This window comes from Thalassophryne amazonica, chromosome 2 (genome assembly GCF_902500255.1).
Source record: "Thalassophryne amazonica chromosome 2, fThaAma1.1, whole genome shotgun sequence".
Classification (NCBI taxonomy): domain Eukaryota; kingdom Metazoa; phylum Chordata; class Actinopteri; order Batrachoidiformes; family Batrachoididae; genus Thalassophryne; species Thalassophryne amazonica.
Window position 1 is genome coordinate 113,541,944 of NC_047104.1, and position 14,254 is coordinate 113,556,197.

The following is a 14,254-nucleotide window of genomic DNA, read 5'->3' on the forward strand; positions in this document are numbered from 1 at the left end:
CTTATAGTGCTCCTGTTCTGTGGAATGATCTCCCTACGTCAATAAAACAGTCAGATTCTGTAGAGACTTTCAAGTCCAGACTTAAGACACACTTATTTTCCCTTTCACATGGCTAGCATACTGGCATATTGTATTACTATACTTTTTAATTTTTTACTCTTTTACTATGATTTTTAATCTTTTAATTCATTTTATTTTGTGTTGTGAGTTGTTTTGTGTGAAGCCCCTTGAGGCGACTCTGTTGTGATTCGGCGCTATATAAAATGAATAAACTGAAATTGAAAATTTTCACACATCACTGGTTACTTGCACACAGTACAGCAAGGACTACTAATTGACCACAAAAATTAATAACTGTATGCTAGCAAATAAGCAAGTCATCAAATTTTACTTTAGGCTGAAGGAAAGAGGAGTCTTGCCAGTCATAATGATCACTGTATCTGAATCCAGCATGGTGAAAGCTTGCCAGGAAATTTCATTCAATTCAATTAATTTATGTAGTGCTAAATCACAACATAAGTCACCACAAGACGCTTCACAACACTAAGGTCTTAACCTTTCCCATCCTGAGCAAGCACTATGGCTACAGAGGTAAGGAAAAACTCCCATGCATGTTTTTTGATTACAGGAAGAACTGTCAAGCAAGCCAGACTCAATGGGGTGACCATGTGCTTTGGCGATACCAACAATCATAAAAATAATGCAATGCTAAATGTACACTGACAAGTGCCTGACTTTGATTCACGCACGTCGTCGTGATGATCCCATCGGCTTTGTTCCTCCACCTGCTATGCGCTCTACATTGGACGCTGCGTATATAAAATAATTATTTCGTAGCAGATTAATCATTTGTCTGTTGAAAACAGCTCTAATCACTTCCTAAATCACAGAGGACTGCTCCAGCAATGCTGTTCACGCGCTTGCACTGAATGAGCTGCGGAAAGCATTTTGAGCCTTCTAAAAAGTAATTATTTGTCATGTTTACATTGTCATGCCTTAGTAAAACAGTTGCATTTTCTTTACTTCTTGTGTGCAGCTGTAAAAGTATGTTTATGACAGATTTAACATCTCATTATAATCGTTCACACGAGCTGCACTCTGTTCACTCGCTCTGTTCACTTCTTTACTCGACTTAACAAGCTGCATGTCATGTTGGCGAGCAGATCACGCCACGTAGCACGCCATTTATGTGTGAAGGATTTTTTTTGTACATTTCAAAATTCTCTTTGTGCAATTGCACATGCCGGCACCCCTCTCACGTTCAGTCTACACCCGTTAAAGACGAGTTTACTCTCCTGCACGACACTGGTCGTTCAAGTGCGTGAATCAAAATCATGCACGTGTCAGTGCACCTTAAAATACCCTCGGCCGTATGAGCACAAAAATAGGAAACAGAATGTGACCTTTTGACCTCTTAAAATAAGTCAAGGTTAGCCACCTTTGAAATTGTCCCAGGTGTGTGTCCCAAGAATGTTCCCTGTGAATTTGAAGACCCTGGCAGTAATAGGACTGTACTTATGCTGAGCACAGATGGATGGATGCAAGGCCTTCGCAACACCTTCTGGCCATATTTTGGCCTTGGGTAAAAATATAACGCAATGTTAAAATACCCTTGGCTGTATAAGCATGTAAACACTGAAAGAGTGTGTATAAAGAATGTGACCTTTTGACGCCTTAGAATAGGTCAAATTTTACCACCTTTGTCCAAGGTCTGTGTCCCAATTATGTTCCCTGTGAATTTGAAGACCCTGGAAGGATGGACGCAAAGTCTTTGAAATACCTATGGCCATATTTGTAATAACAATAAGCAAAACACAACAAAGAAACAGAAAGCATGCCAGGAATGAAATGTTGCAAACCAAACAAAAAACATCTAAATGGTGCAGAGCAGAGTCTCAGTGAATGGAATATAATTGGTGAGTCAGTTTTAAAATAGCAATCTAGTAGGAACAGTCTCCAAATTTCATCATTTAATAGTCTTCCAGAAGTCCTCAGCACAGTCTCCTATAAATCCCACATGCCACAGCCATGGAAGGAAATCACAGGATTAGATGGATGGACAGAAAATGGCTCTTAATGCTCAATGTAACTCCACTGCAGGGCTGCATTAATTAATGTGATCAATCAGATGGGTTGTAAAATATTTTAAAGTGACATGACTGCTGGGATAGGCTCCAGCCCCCCGCGACCCTTAATTGGACTAAGCGGTAGAAGATGAATGAATGAATGAATGAATTTTAAGCAAAACAGAAAATATGATGCAACATAAATCAAAAAGGTCAATAGCAGAGCCTGAAATGGCATTTTTATTCTGATCAGCGTGACAAGGTGAAAACTGTTATCTTGGTTTGGATTTGGTCCTTCACCCCGAGGGAAAACAAGCCTGCAAACCAAGGAATAACAAAACCAGACTCCACTCCTTCATAGTCTGCCTCTAAAATCCATTTATAGTTCAGCTCAGGAAATCAAATTTTATAAGCCTCCAGCATTTTTCTCACATATCAGAGGCATGAAAAATCTTGAAGACATGTAGCATTCTGCTGTTGATGGTTCAACAAGATTAAGCATCATTTTGAGGAGTACAGGCAGACTGTGGTACAGGAAAAAGGTCTGCAGTGAGCACTGGAGTCCAACTGAAAAGATGTTTCCAAGAATTTAATGACAAGAATACGTCTCAGGCTATTAACTTTCCTTCGTTCCTGTTAAATTTACATTTTAACAGGGGCTGAGAAACCCACAGAGGCTGCTCATGTGTGGATGTGTCAGAAGAGCCATCCCTGTTAGAATGAATGCACAGAACAAAAGATTTGCATTTAAGACTGTGTCTGTGTTCCCATTCTAAATCCTCATTAGATGTTGCTCCGGCCACAGCAGGAGGACAGAAACACGCAAAGCAGATAAGCAAGAAATTTAAACACGAAAGAAAAGATTGTGGCTGTGCACCACCAGACTGAAAAACCTTAGGAAGAGGACATTCAGGTGTTTGGCTATATTGGAAAAAATAAACAATAGAAGGGAAAAAAATTGAATAAACTTAAAGGGCACTCATAGTGCATATATTCACCCTCAAAACAAAACTTAAGTTTCCTGATTAACACCTTTTCAGTTTCTTGATTATTATTTCCAATTTACTTTGGACTCCCAGGTCTGTAAGATCGCAGTTCTCATTGACGTTGCATGAGGGCATTTAAACCTGCATTGTTGGCATGGTGCTTTTACCAGCAGCACAAGAAGGCACTTGCCATCATAACTGAAATAGATTTACTGCCTGCCACAACAACAGACAAAACTGATGCTGTATTTTTAACGTGGAGAAAAGATGGACCATAGTATTTTTACCAGCAGCATGCAATGGCACTTACTGTCAAAAGAGATCTATTTACAACTTTGACCAGTTTCTACAGCAACACACATCATTGTTGTTTTATCTTTACAGAGGAGCAGCTCAGAGTCACCTGGTTTTAATCAGGTAAATTCATTAAATTGTCCATTTCTTTTCTTCTTCTACTGTTTAATGGGTGATAACCTGCCTCCGTCCTGTAAATCTAAACAATCCAAAAAGTGTTTTAATACCACAAATTCACCTGACCATGTTTCAATTTTATCCGGACCAAATTTTGTCTTTTTGGTCCAGACCGGGTACAAGGCTTTTACCACACCTGCTATTTTGATTCAGACAAAACTGAAAAGTCCAAAGGTACAAATCAAAGAAGATGTGTCTGAAAGCACCTTTAAAGAGTGTAGCCCATCCCAGCCATGTGCAGGGCTACAATTTTGTCCCTGGTGTCCTTAGACAGCTCTTTGGTCTTGGCCATGGTGGATAGGTTGGAGTGTGATTGATTGAGTGTGTGGACAGGTGTCTTTTATACAGGTAAGTTCAAACAGGTGCAATTAATACAGGTAAAGAGTGCAGAATAGGAGGGCTTCTTAAAGAAAAACTAACAAGTCTGTGAGAGCCAGAATTCTTGCTGGTTGGTATGTGATCAAATACTTATTTCATGCAATAAAATGCAAATTAATTATTTAAAAAACAATGTGATTTTCCATTTTTTTTTTTTCGATTCTGTCTCTCACAGTGGAAGAAGTGTACAATCAAAACTACATGCCTCTCCATTCTCTGTAGGTGGGAGAACTTGCAAAATTGATAATGGATCAAATACTTACTTACCTCACTGCAAATGGAAAATGCAATAACATGGATTTTTCCATAAATTGATGACGTCAGCATTTCTGGGATACTGACAATTTGTGTCACGCAAAACAACAAACAAATGTGTTTCACATCAATATTTGACTTTTAGAGCATTTGAACCACAATAACAGCATAACTCCCATGGTGTACTGCAGCACAATGTCCATTGTTCACTGTTAGATAATATTGCTAATTTCTCCAAAAATATTAGTCCTATCAACTTTCCATTTTTGCAGCGTTCATCCTTGACCCAAAAAGCATAAGCATGCCAAATGACAAATGTCAGCTCTCCCTAGTTTCGCCATGATCAAAGCCATACACAAAGACTTACTGGGAGTGTAAACGTTACTGTATAAACGATGATTTATAAAAAAAAAAGTCAGGTCACCATTTTGGTTCTTTTTACTTGAACCAGCCCTATTTGAATTTATTCCTGATGAACTTTAAATCACCTCCCTGGAGCAGAACATTTCATCCATTTGTTTTGTAGTTTCAGCACGGCGCCGTGTTCACAGTAAAATCTCTAACAGCGCCTCTCATTTGTTGCTGACCATCCTGTCCACCGGCAACATTTCCTGTATGTTTGCTTTGTGAATTGTTTTGTAATTTGTGTCTTTAGCATGGCCCAAGCAGAGGGTCACCCCTTTGAGTCTGGTCTGCTTGAGGTTCTTCCTCAGAGGGAGTTTTTCCTTACCACTGTTGCGCTGGAGGTTGGTAAGGTTAGACCTTACTTGTGTGAAGCGCCTTGAGGCAACTTGAGACACTATATAAATAAATGAAAATGAAATGAAAGTATAGACAAGGGGTGGCACTTAACATTTATCCATCAGTCTTGGATCTGAACATGAAAATGAGAGATTTAAGATCCACTGTGGCGTCTCATCAGAGATGTTTCCAAATGATTTTACAGATACGAACACCATGACATCAACCCACAGAATAAATCCGACAAGGACCAGGAAAACAAAAATAACCTGGAAACATTCACCACAGAAGTAAATACCCACATTTTTGGGGGAATTCCTGGAAAATGTTTATCACTGAGAGATCAACATATCTAAGGCCAAGCTGCTCTACCAGCTTCCTCCAATGTCCACTGAACTGCCACAGACAATTACAGTCAATGATGAACCACTGAAGACAACTGACTCCTTCGCTTACTGGAGAAGCACCGTTACAAACACCAACTCTGCAGATCTGGAAGTGGAAAGGAGGATCCAGTCTGCCACAAAGGCCCATGGTGTGCTGCAAAGGAGACTCTGGAGTTGTCACGACATCAACACAAAAACTAAAGTGAAGGTTGACTCAGCTGCAGTTCTCCCTTGCCTGCTCTATTCCATCAAGTGCACCACTCTTTATCGCAGACACATCAGGGCTCTGACAAGACTCCAGTTATGCCACTTACGCTCCAACCGCAACATCAAGTGGCATGATGGTATCCCAGATGTTGAGATACTGCATCGTGCACATGCAGGCAGTGTTGAAGCCCTAATAACCGTGTCACATCTTCACTGGGCAGGGCATGTACGTTGGATGGACAACAGTAGGCTCCCAAAAGCTGTGTTCTACTTGGAACTGCACCAAGGAAAAATGACCCATGGAGGACAAAAATTGCATTTCAAAAAAATGTTTTAAAGTGGCATACGAAGAGACAGGGCTTGACATAGCCATTTGCCCACTGGCCCGACATCGATTTGGCCCACTTTCGGGCCACTACGGGCCAGTACAATTTATCAAATGATGGCCCACTTGGGCCACTACAAAAATAAGCAAAATTCTATTTATTTTACCATATTTTGCAGCGGCAAAGTCAAATTTCTCTTCTCCATGTCATCAAACTACACTGAGTCCGCCATGTTTGTTTTGGTCTCGCACCACGGACCACATCTCGGGTTGGGTATCATTAATAAATGATTCGATCCACCGATCCACCATTTGTTTTCTGTATAATAACTAATGGCTCAGAGCTTGTTGTCGTAAAAGAGTCAAATGTATTAAATATTTTAATTTTTTGTATTTATATATTAATAATAATAATAATAATAGCAACAACTGCAATAATAGTAATAATAACTTTTCAGAAGTGGCAAGTCCGCTTCTTAACTCCTCTCAAAGCCATTAAAATATGTCAAACATGACTGAGAGTCACTTTTGTGCAGATTAAAGTTGCTAAGTGGGATCTTGTCTTGTGGCAGTCGAGAAACGAGAATCGTCCTCCGTTCCATTGGCACAGCTCCAAACGCTGCGCGGCTCTCTGCCGAGACACAGTCCGGTCGGAAATATTAACTTCAAAACGAATTGCCGCTTTAAATAAAATGACACCTCTTTCCAAATGCTGTAATACAGAAAATAAACTTACATTCGACTAAAACATTTTTTTCTTCCCAAAATGAAACGTCCTGCACATTCTTTATGAATTAAACTGGTGCTGATGTCAAGCACAGCCAGCTGCAAGAGTTCAGCTCAGAGGTATGGAAAGACATTCATGCCAATAATGTCTGAAATTAAATGCTTTAGGACAAAAACTACATATTGTTAATTTCTATTTATATTCAGAGATCAAGGAGCCACCATGTAGAGTTTATTTAGGTCCAGAGTTTAAGGATCCAGTGCATTATTCAACATTAAAAGATATATGTTATATTTTAACTTTGTACAAATGACATAATTGACATTAATGGAGTTATTCTATCGGTATTATTGTTATTTATAATCAAAACCATAACTCAGCATGACTTTATTTTTCAAGACCTGCGCCTGACCGGAGTGTGGTAATTGATAGAGAGTTGGCTTTATGGCTGCTCTCGGAGTGCCTCTGTGCTGGGAGCTCTGTAGTAAACAAGAGCTTCCAGCAGGGGCCAAATGTTGAAACAAAAGTGTGGTCTCATTGTTGGGGTCTGTTGTTGTTTTTAATATTATTATAAGCTATTAAATTTGTTCTACTACTAGTTGTAGATGTGTCAGAGGTAATATTGGAATTTATTTGTTATCGGTTATCTGTAACTTCCGATACATTTTTGGGTGGTTTATTGTTTTATCTTTATCGAAGATAACTTTTCAGTTATCTGATTATCTGTTATCGAAGTTAATTTTTTGGTTATCTGTGCCCACCACTGGTCATGACCAAGAGCAAAAATAAGGTTTTCTGCCAAATCTGCAGGGCCTATCCGTCGTATGCTGACAAGTAAAGTATATGCTTGGTCCTGGTAGACCCTGGCTGTTTTAAAGCTAGTTTAAAAGTCTAACCAGCTTACCTTTGTGAAAACCCCAAGGTGACAACATTAGCAAAGGAGCCAAACATATTTTTCTTCAATTTTTAGATCTATAACTCCAATCCAGACAAGGCATACTTTTTAGCTTTGATACGGACCTACAGTAGTGTTCAGAATAATAGTAGTGCTATGTGACTAAAAAGATTAATCCAGGTTTTGAGTATATTTCTTATTGTTACATGGGAAACAAGGTACCAGTAGATTCAGTAGATTCTCACAAATCCAACAAGACCAAGCATTCATGATATGCACACTCTTAAGGCTATGAAATTGGGCTATTAGTAAAAAAAAGTAGAAAAGGGGGTGTTCACAATAATAGTAGCATCTGCTGTTGACGCTACAAACTCAAAACTATTATGTTCAAACTGCTTTTTTTTTTAGCAATCCTGTGAATCACTAAACTAATATTTAGTTGTATAACCACAGTTTTTCATGATTTCTTCACATCTGTGAGGCATTAATTTTGTTGGTTTGGAACCAAGATTTCGCCCGTTTACTAGTGTGCTTGGGGTCATTGTCTTGTTGAAACACCCATTTCAAGGGCATGTCCTCTTCAGCATAAGGCAACATGACCTCTTCAAGAATTTTGACATATCCAAACTGATCCATGATACCTGGTATGCGATATATAGGCCCAACACCATAGTAGGAGAAACATGCCCATATCATGATGCTTGCACCACCATGCTTCACTGTCTTCACTGTGAACTGTGGCTTGAATTCAGAGTTTGGGGGTCGTCTCACAAACTGTCTGTGGCCCTTGGACCCAAAAACAACAATTTTACTCTCATCAGTCCACAAAATATTCCTCCATTTCTCTTTAGGCCAGAACTCTACATGCCGGCCCGGGCTTTGCGGACGCAGGATGCGGGACTTCTCTGTGTTCCCAGGGTGAAGAAGTCAGCAGGTCACAGAGCCTTTTCATATTGTGCACCCACCCTGTGGAACAGTGTTCCTGCGACCGTGAGACAGTCTGAGTGCGTGGACGTTTTTAAGTCAAGACTCAAAACCTATTTTTATTCTCTTTCTTGTGGATATTTTTATTTTTATTTGTTTTATTCTTTTACTTCTGTTTTTATTTATGTATCTGAATTTTTTTTATTCATTTTTAATTATTTATGTAATTTTATGTTGACTTGTTTTTATTAAGGTGCCTTGAGATGGCGTTTGCTGTGATTTGGCGCATTATAAGCTAATTAAATTAAATTAAATTAATTGATGTGTTCTTTGGCAAATTGTAACCGCTTCTGCACGTCTTTTATTTAACAGAGGGACTCTGCAGGGGATTCTTGCAAATAAATTAGCTTCACACAGGCGTCTTCTAACTGTCACAGCACTTACAGGTAACTCCAGACTGTCTTTGATCATCCTGGAGCTGATCAATGGGTGAGCCTTTGCCATTCTGGTTATTCTTCTATCCATTTTGATGGTTGTTTTCCATTTTCTTCCATGCCTCTCTGTTTTTTTTTTTTTTTTTTTTTTTTTGTCCATTTTAACGCATTGGAGATCATTGGAGATGAACAGCCTATAATTTTTTGCACCTGTGTATAAGTTTTCCCCTCTCCAATCAACTTTTTAATCAAATTACGGTGTTCTTCTGAACAATGTCTTGAACGTCCCATTTTCCTCAGGCTTTCAAAGAGAAAAGCATGTTCAACAGGTGCTGGCTTCATCCTTACATAGGGGACACCTGATTCACACCTGTTTGTTCCACAAAAATGACGAACTCACTGACTGAATGCCACACTACTATTATTGTGAACACCCCCTTTTCTACTTTTTTTTTACTAATACAGTAGCCCAATTTCATAGCCTTAAGAGTGTGCATATCATGAATGCTTGGTATTGTTGGATTTACGAGAATCTACTGAATCTACTGGTACCTTGTTTCCCATGTAACAATAAGAAATATACTCAAAACCTGGGGTAATCTTTTTAGTCACATAGCACTACTATTATTCTGAACACTACTGTACATCTGACTGAGTTAGCCAACTCTGAGGGTTGCTTAAAAAATGCCCTCTAAATTTTATGGGAGTCACTTTATTTTTTTACACTTGAGAATGCCTTCTGATAAATTCTATTTTTTTTTTTAACTTCATGGTCCATAGACTATTTTATGTTTTTTTTATGGATTGGTTTATATTATATAGGCAGTTTTATTTGCAGGATTTCAAGGTGGAATATCATGAACTCTTGCGCGCAAAACCATGGGCCAGTGCGCCCACACTGTGGGTCAGTGGGGCAAATTGGTTTATGTCAAGCCCTTTGAGAGCAGGCATTCCACGTGATACCTGGGAGGAAGAGGCACTGCAGAAAGTGAAATGGCATGGACTTTGAGGAAGGCCACATCAGTCGTAGAAGAGCAGCGCCAGCAAGGATATCAGCGTACAGATGACCGACGACATTTGGCAGCTACTTCAACCATTTTCCAAAGCAACAATTATCAGCGTTATTGCAGATCCCGAGCAGGTCTGACAACCCACACGAGAGCCTGTGTGAAACAGGCCTCAACTCAAACACAAGACAGTCATCCTCAGCAATGAACGGCAGCCATGGTGGGGGAGTGAGAGAGTGTGTGTGAGTGAGAGAGAGAGAGACTCCACTCAACTTCTCAGAGTGCTTCCTGCGGTTTCCATTGATTAATTTTAACCTACTTAAAGACAAGACAGGATCACACCGACTCAAACAAGCACAGGTTCAGTCCTGCATACACATTTTCATAGATGCACATACACACCTTCCTCAAATGTTTTTTATGCTGCACTGGAAACATCAATAAAACCACAGGCCTCATGATACATTCTAAATAGTCGAACACAGTTGAAGCAGCACAGGCCAAACATTTGCTGTGAAACAAACATGAGCAACTAAACAACACCAAAACAAAACATCACCCTGAGGATTACCCAATCCACTTGTTAGCTAATTAACTCTACCTGTAAGAGCAGAGCTGGCTGGGGAACAGGAAGAGGAGGAGGTGGTGGAGATGGAGAGAGGAAGAACGCAGAGATGAAAGAAAACTCAACTGGTCTGACCTGATTTCCAGACCTTGTTTTTGTTTCTGTATGTCTCCAGGATGCGTGACAGGATCGTGGGGTTTTATTTGAAATCACACGAGAAAATTGAGTGAAATCAAAAACAAACATATGGTGCTGAGCTATAGTGTCACATATCAGTGACTACTGTGAGATACACAAAATGCAGGAATTTCTTTTGTTTATGCTAGAGTTGGAAAAACTTGAGCAGTTTTATATTGGTTCATTTATTTTCAGACGTAGAAGAGGCAATTCACATTTCTCAAAAGACAAACTGACAACCTTGTTTACTGGACTTGTTAACTAATGTTAAACTCAAATTGTGTGCTTTCCTTTCACATGGCTCGAGTGTGAGAGTAGCGGCAAAACACTGTAATTTTAATCGGGGCACGTCCGAGCGCACATTGTTACTTAAACACTAAAAAATATCAGTGCAAACCAAGGTGCTGTGTACAAAGGGACTCTATTACTGCCCCACATTATTTAGGGGTGTTTTCTGGGCATATCACGTAATCAGCCAGTTCAGTCATCGATAACCCCTTTGATTTGATTGATTTAATTTGTTTATTTAGCACAAAAATAATGTATAAACATAAAACAATGAAAGAGAGAGGGGAAAAAAGATACAATATAAATAATGGGCAAGGGAGTGGTGGAAGCCAAAAAGGCTTATCGAAAACCCACTCCTGAACAAAAACAAACATAGCACAGCAGTATACAACAGAATTACACCAATTTATCCAGATAATATAAACAAGTCATTATAAATACTCCTGCAGGATTTTGCTTTTAGTCCACTTTTATATCTATATAAAATGATGGATGGATTTACAAGATGTACCATATCATTCCAAGATTTAACACCATATCTGATGTAATGCTGATAATGAGTCGCTCTATGCAAAGGTAAATTCAAATATGCAGCCTGTCTGGTCGGATAATTATGCATTTGTTAATTATGATAATTATGAATGTATCTGACCAGGCAGGCCGGATCCCCTTTAACAGCTGAGATGAACTGGAATCTGATACATTGCTATTCAGAAGACGAACATAGAAGTGAGTAATTTTCTGCCAAGGAAATGGAACTGCATGCCGAACACATACATATGGAATCATCAGGCAGAAGAGACAAAATGCGTTGAGACCAGAAAATCAAAAGGGACTTTAGGCAAGGTCCTTAATCACCTAATTGCTCCCGTTGTGTAGTGAGTACCTTGTATGGCAGCACCCTGACATTGGGGTGAATGTGAGGCATTATTTGTAAAGCGCTTTGAGCATCTGATGCAGATGGAAAAGCGCTATATAAATGCAATCCATTTAGCACTTTCTATAGTACGAATGTGCCTGTAAGGAGGTATCTAGGACATGTTATGTGGGGAGGTGATGGCCTAGTGATTAAGCAGTGGCCTTCAGACCAGAGGATACTCGGTTCAAACCCCAGTCAGAATTTCGGGTCATTTGAGGGTCTTTTTCCAACTCCATGTTGTAAAGTTGGTCATATTTGTGGACTTTTCTGTGAAACGTATTTGATCCATGATCAAAATGCAATCAGCGTGCCGAGTGCAAAAACCATTAAACTATGTCGGGAGAGAAGGAGTGAAAAGTGACCAATCACAGCCTTTGTGGTATCTTTCGTTTAGCAGGTGCACGTCAGGCTATAGGGAGTGTTCAGAGCCACGCAGAGGGCTCTGATCTAAAGCAGCTGTCTTTGGTTCACCCACACCCAGGGATATCGCTGTGAAACCTAACACCATATTACACCATATATTACAGTACAGGCAGTAATATTACAGTACAAACATCATGCATTCATTCTTCACCCAAAATACATAAACGTACCAAACAGCAAATGTCAGCTCTCCTAGTTTGTCCATGATTGAAGTTATACTCACATACTCATACATGTACACAGACGGCACTTTGCTTTTAATATATTGTGGTGAGCTGAGCGAAAGAACAGAAGTCGAGCCACAGCTTTTTGTTTTTCTGCATTCTGCCCTGAGCTTTTATTTTTACATACCCACAAACAGAGACAATGGCAGAAGACTTCATACGCACTACACTTAAGTCACTCGTGGTAATGGCAACATGACACTTAACTAAACTGACTAAATCAACTGAAATACAAAAAAAAACAAAAACACAAAAACTACAATAAACCAATAACACTAACAACACTGTTAAAATAACATGAACCACAATAACAATTGAAACCTCAAAACCCAGAACTCCCATGGTGTATTACAGCACAAGATCCATTGTTGTTAGCTAATATCCCTAATTTCTCCAAAACTATTAGTCCTATCAACTTTCCGTTTTGGCAGTGTTCATCCTTGACCCAAAATACATAAGCATACCAAACGGCAAACGTCGGCTCTCCCCAGGTTCTCCATGATCGAAACCATACACATGCATGCACACAGAGGCCACTTGGTTATTATAACATAGATAATAATAATAAAGCATTCAGTGGGAATGTCATGATATTGATCAAATACGATCAGAACTGGCCCGATCAAGTCATTTTTTGCTTGACCATTAACTGGAAAATTTTGTCCGATTAAACTACAGTTAAAAAATAAGTGCGCGCGCATTCCTTGCTTCACTATACAGCCATTGTACACATTTTAAAAACAATTTAATACTATTTACATACAGAAGCCTATTTCAATCACACAGACCATCAACGGTGTATGTCTGTCTTGCTCTGCAGCGTGGAGTGACAATAGGGAGCACCCCATGCTGCAATGGTGAGAGTTTCATAAACACATTTCACATCAAGTCGATTACATACCAAGTATGTTTCTGATGGACAATGTGTGTGATATAGCTTTTTCCCTGGCCATTCAGCCAGCGAATTCCACCAGCAAAATAACTGAGTTTTTCCTCATATATTTTCCTCCTGCTTACAGAGAAGATACAGTCATGTAGCCAGAGAGGGTCAAATGTGATACTGAGTTAACCCTCTGGGGTCCAAGGGAATTTTTTGGACAGTTCACTCACCTGACATAAATGTTTTATTATTGCCGTTAACAGCTCTCCCTGCATCCCACAATCAAGTTTTATGTCTCTTTTTTTCAGGACAACCTGTGCTTTTATAATATATATGCTTTTGTTGTGTTTTACAAGTGTAATAAAGGTTTACAATCAGAAATAAGAAAGGAAAAAGTAAAGCGGAAATTAATTTCCACACACATTTATTCAAAACACATAGCAAACTATAACAATCAACTGTTTTGACACTTTATAAAGGTAATTTGAGGTCTTGTGTGAAAGACTGTACAACAAAAAGGTTCAAACAAGAAACACAAATGCACATTTTGAACAATATATACAAAATGGTCTATGAGTTTTGTTTGTCACATCTCAAAGCAATTTCTTTCTGCTATTACACAAAGGTTACATCACAAACTTCTACTTCTACTGTATTTTGGAGTGCTCTGTACTGCTCCTAAAGCAGCTTTCATTCACACTTTGGCCCACTTTGGCTCCTTACAGTCTGAGGAGCGGCCCTCTCCCTCGCTCCATTGATATGGTAAACAGTGCTTTATGCTGAGAAAGCAACAGAGTTATCCAGTAACATTCACATGCAAACTAGTGGAGCAATCCTGATAGTTACACACTCTATGATTGAGCACGTGAGATAGTCATCAGATCTGCTCTGTCTGCTCCATCTGCTTTCACTGATCGCTGTGCGTAATGGCGCAGGGCGCATTGGAGACCAATAGTATGTACTCACTGGAGCACAC

At 39.4% G+C, this 14,254-nt stretch overlaps 1 protein-coding gene across 1 annotated transcript in view; it reads right to left on the bottom strand.

The window, feature by feature from the left end:
• acsf3 (acyl-CoA synthetase family member 3) overlaps positions 1 to 14,254 on the bottom strand; it is a 114,608-nt gene that overhangs the window by 66,989 nt on the left and 33,365 nt on the right. The window lies entirely within an intron of this gene.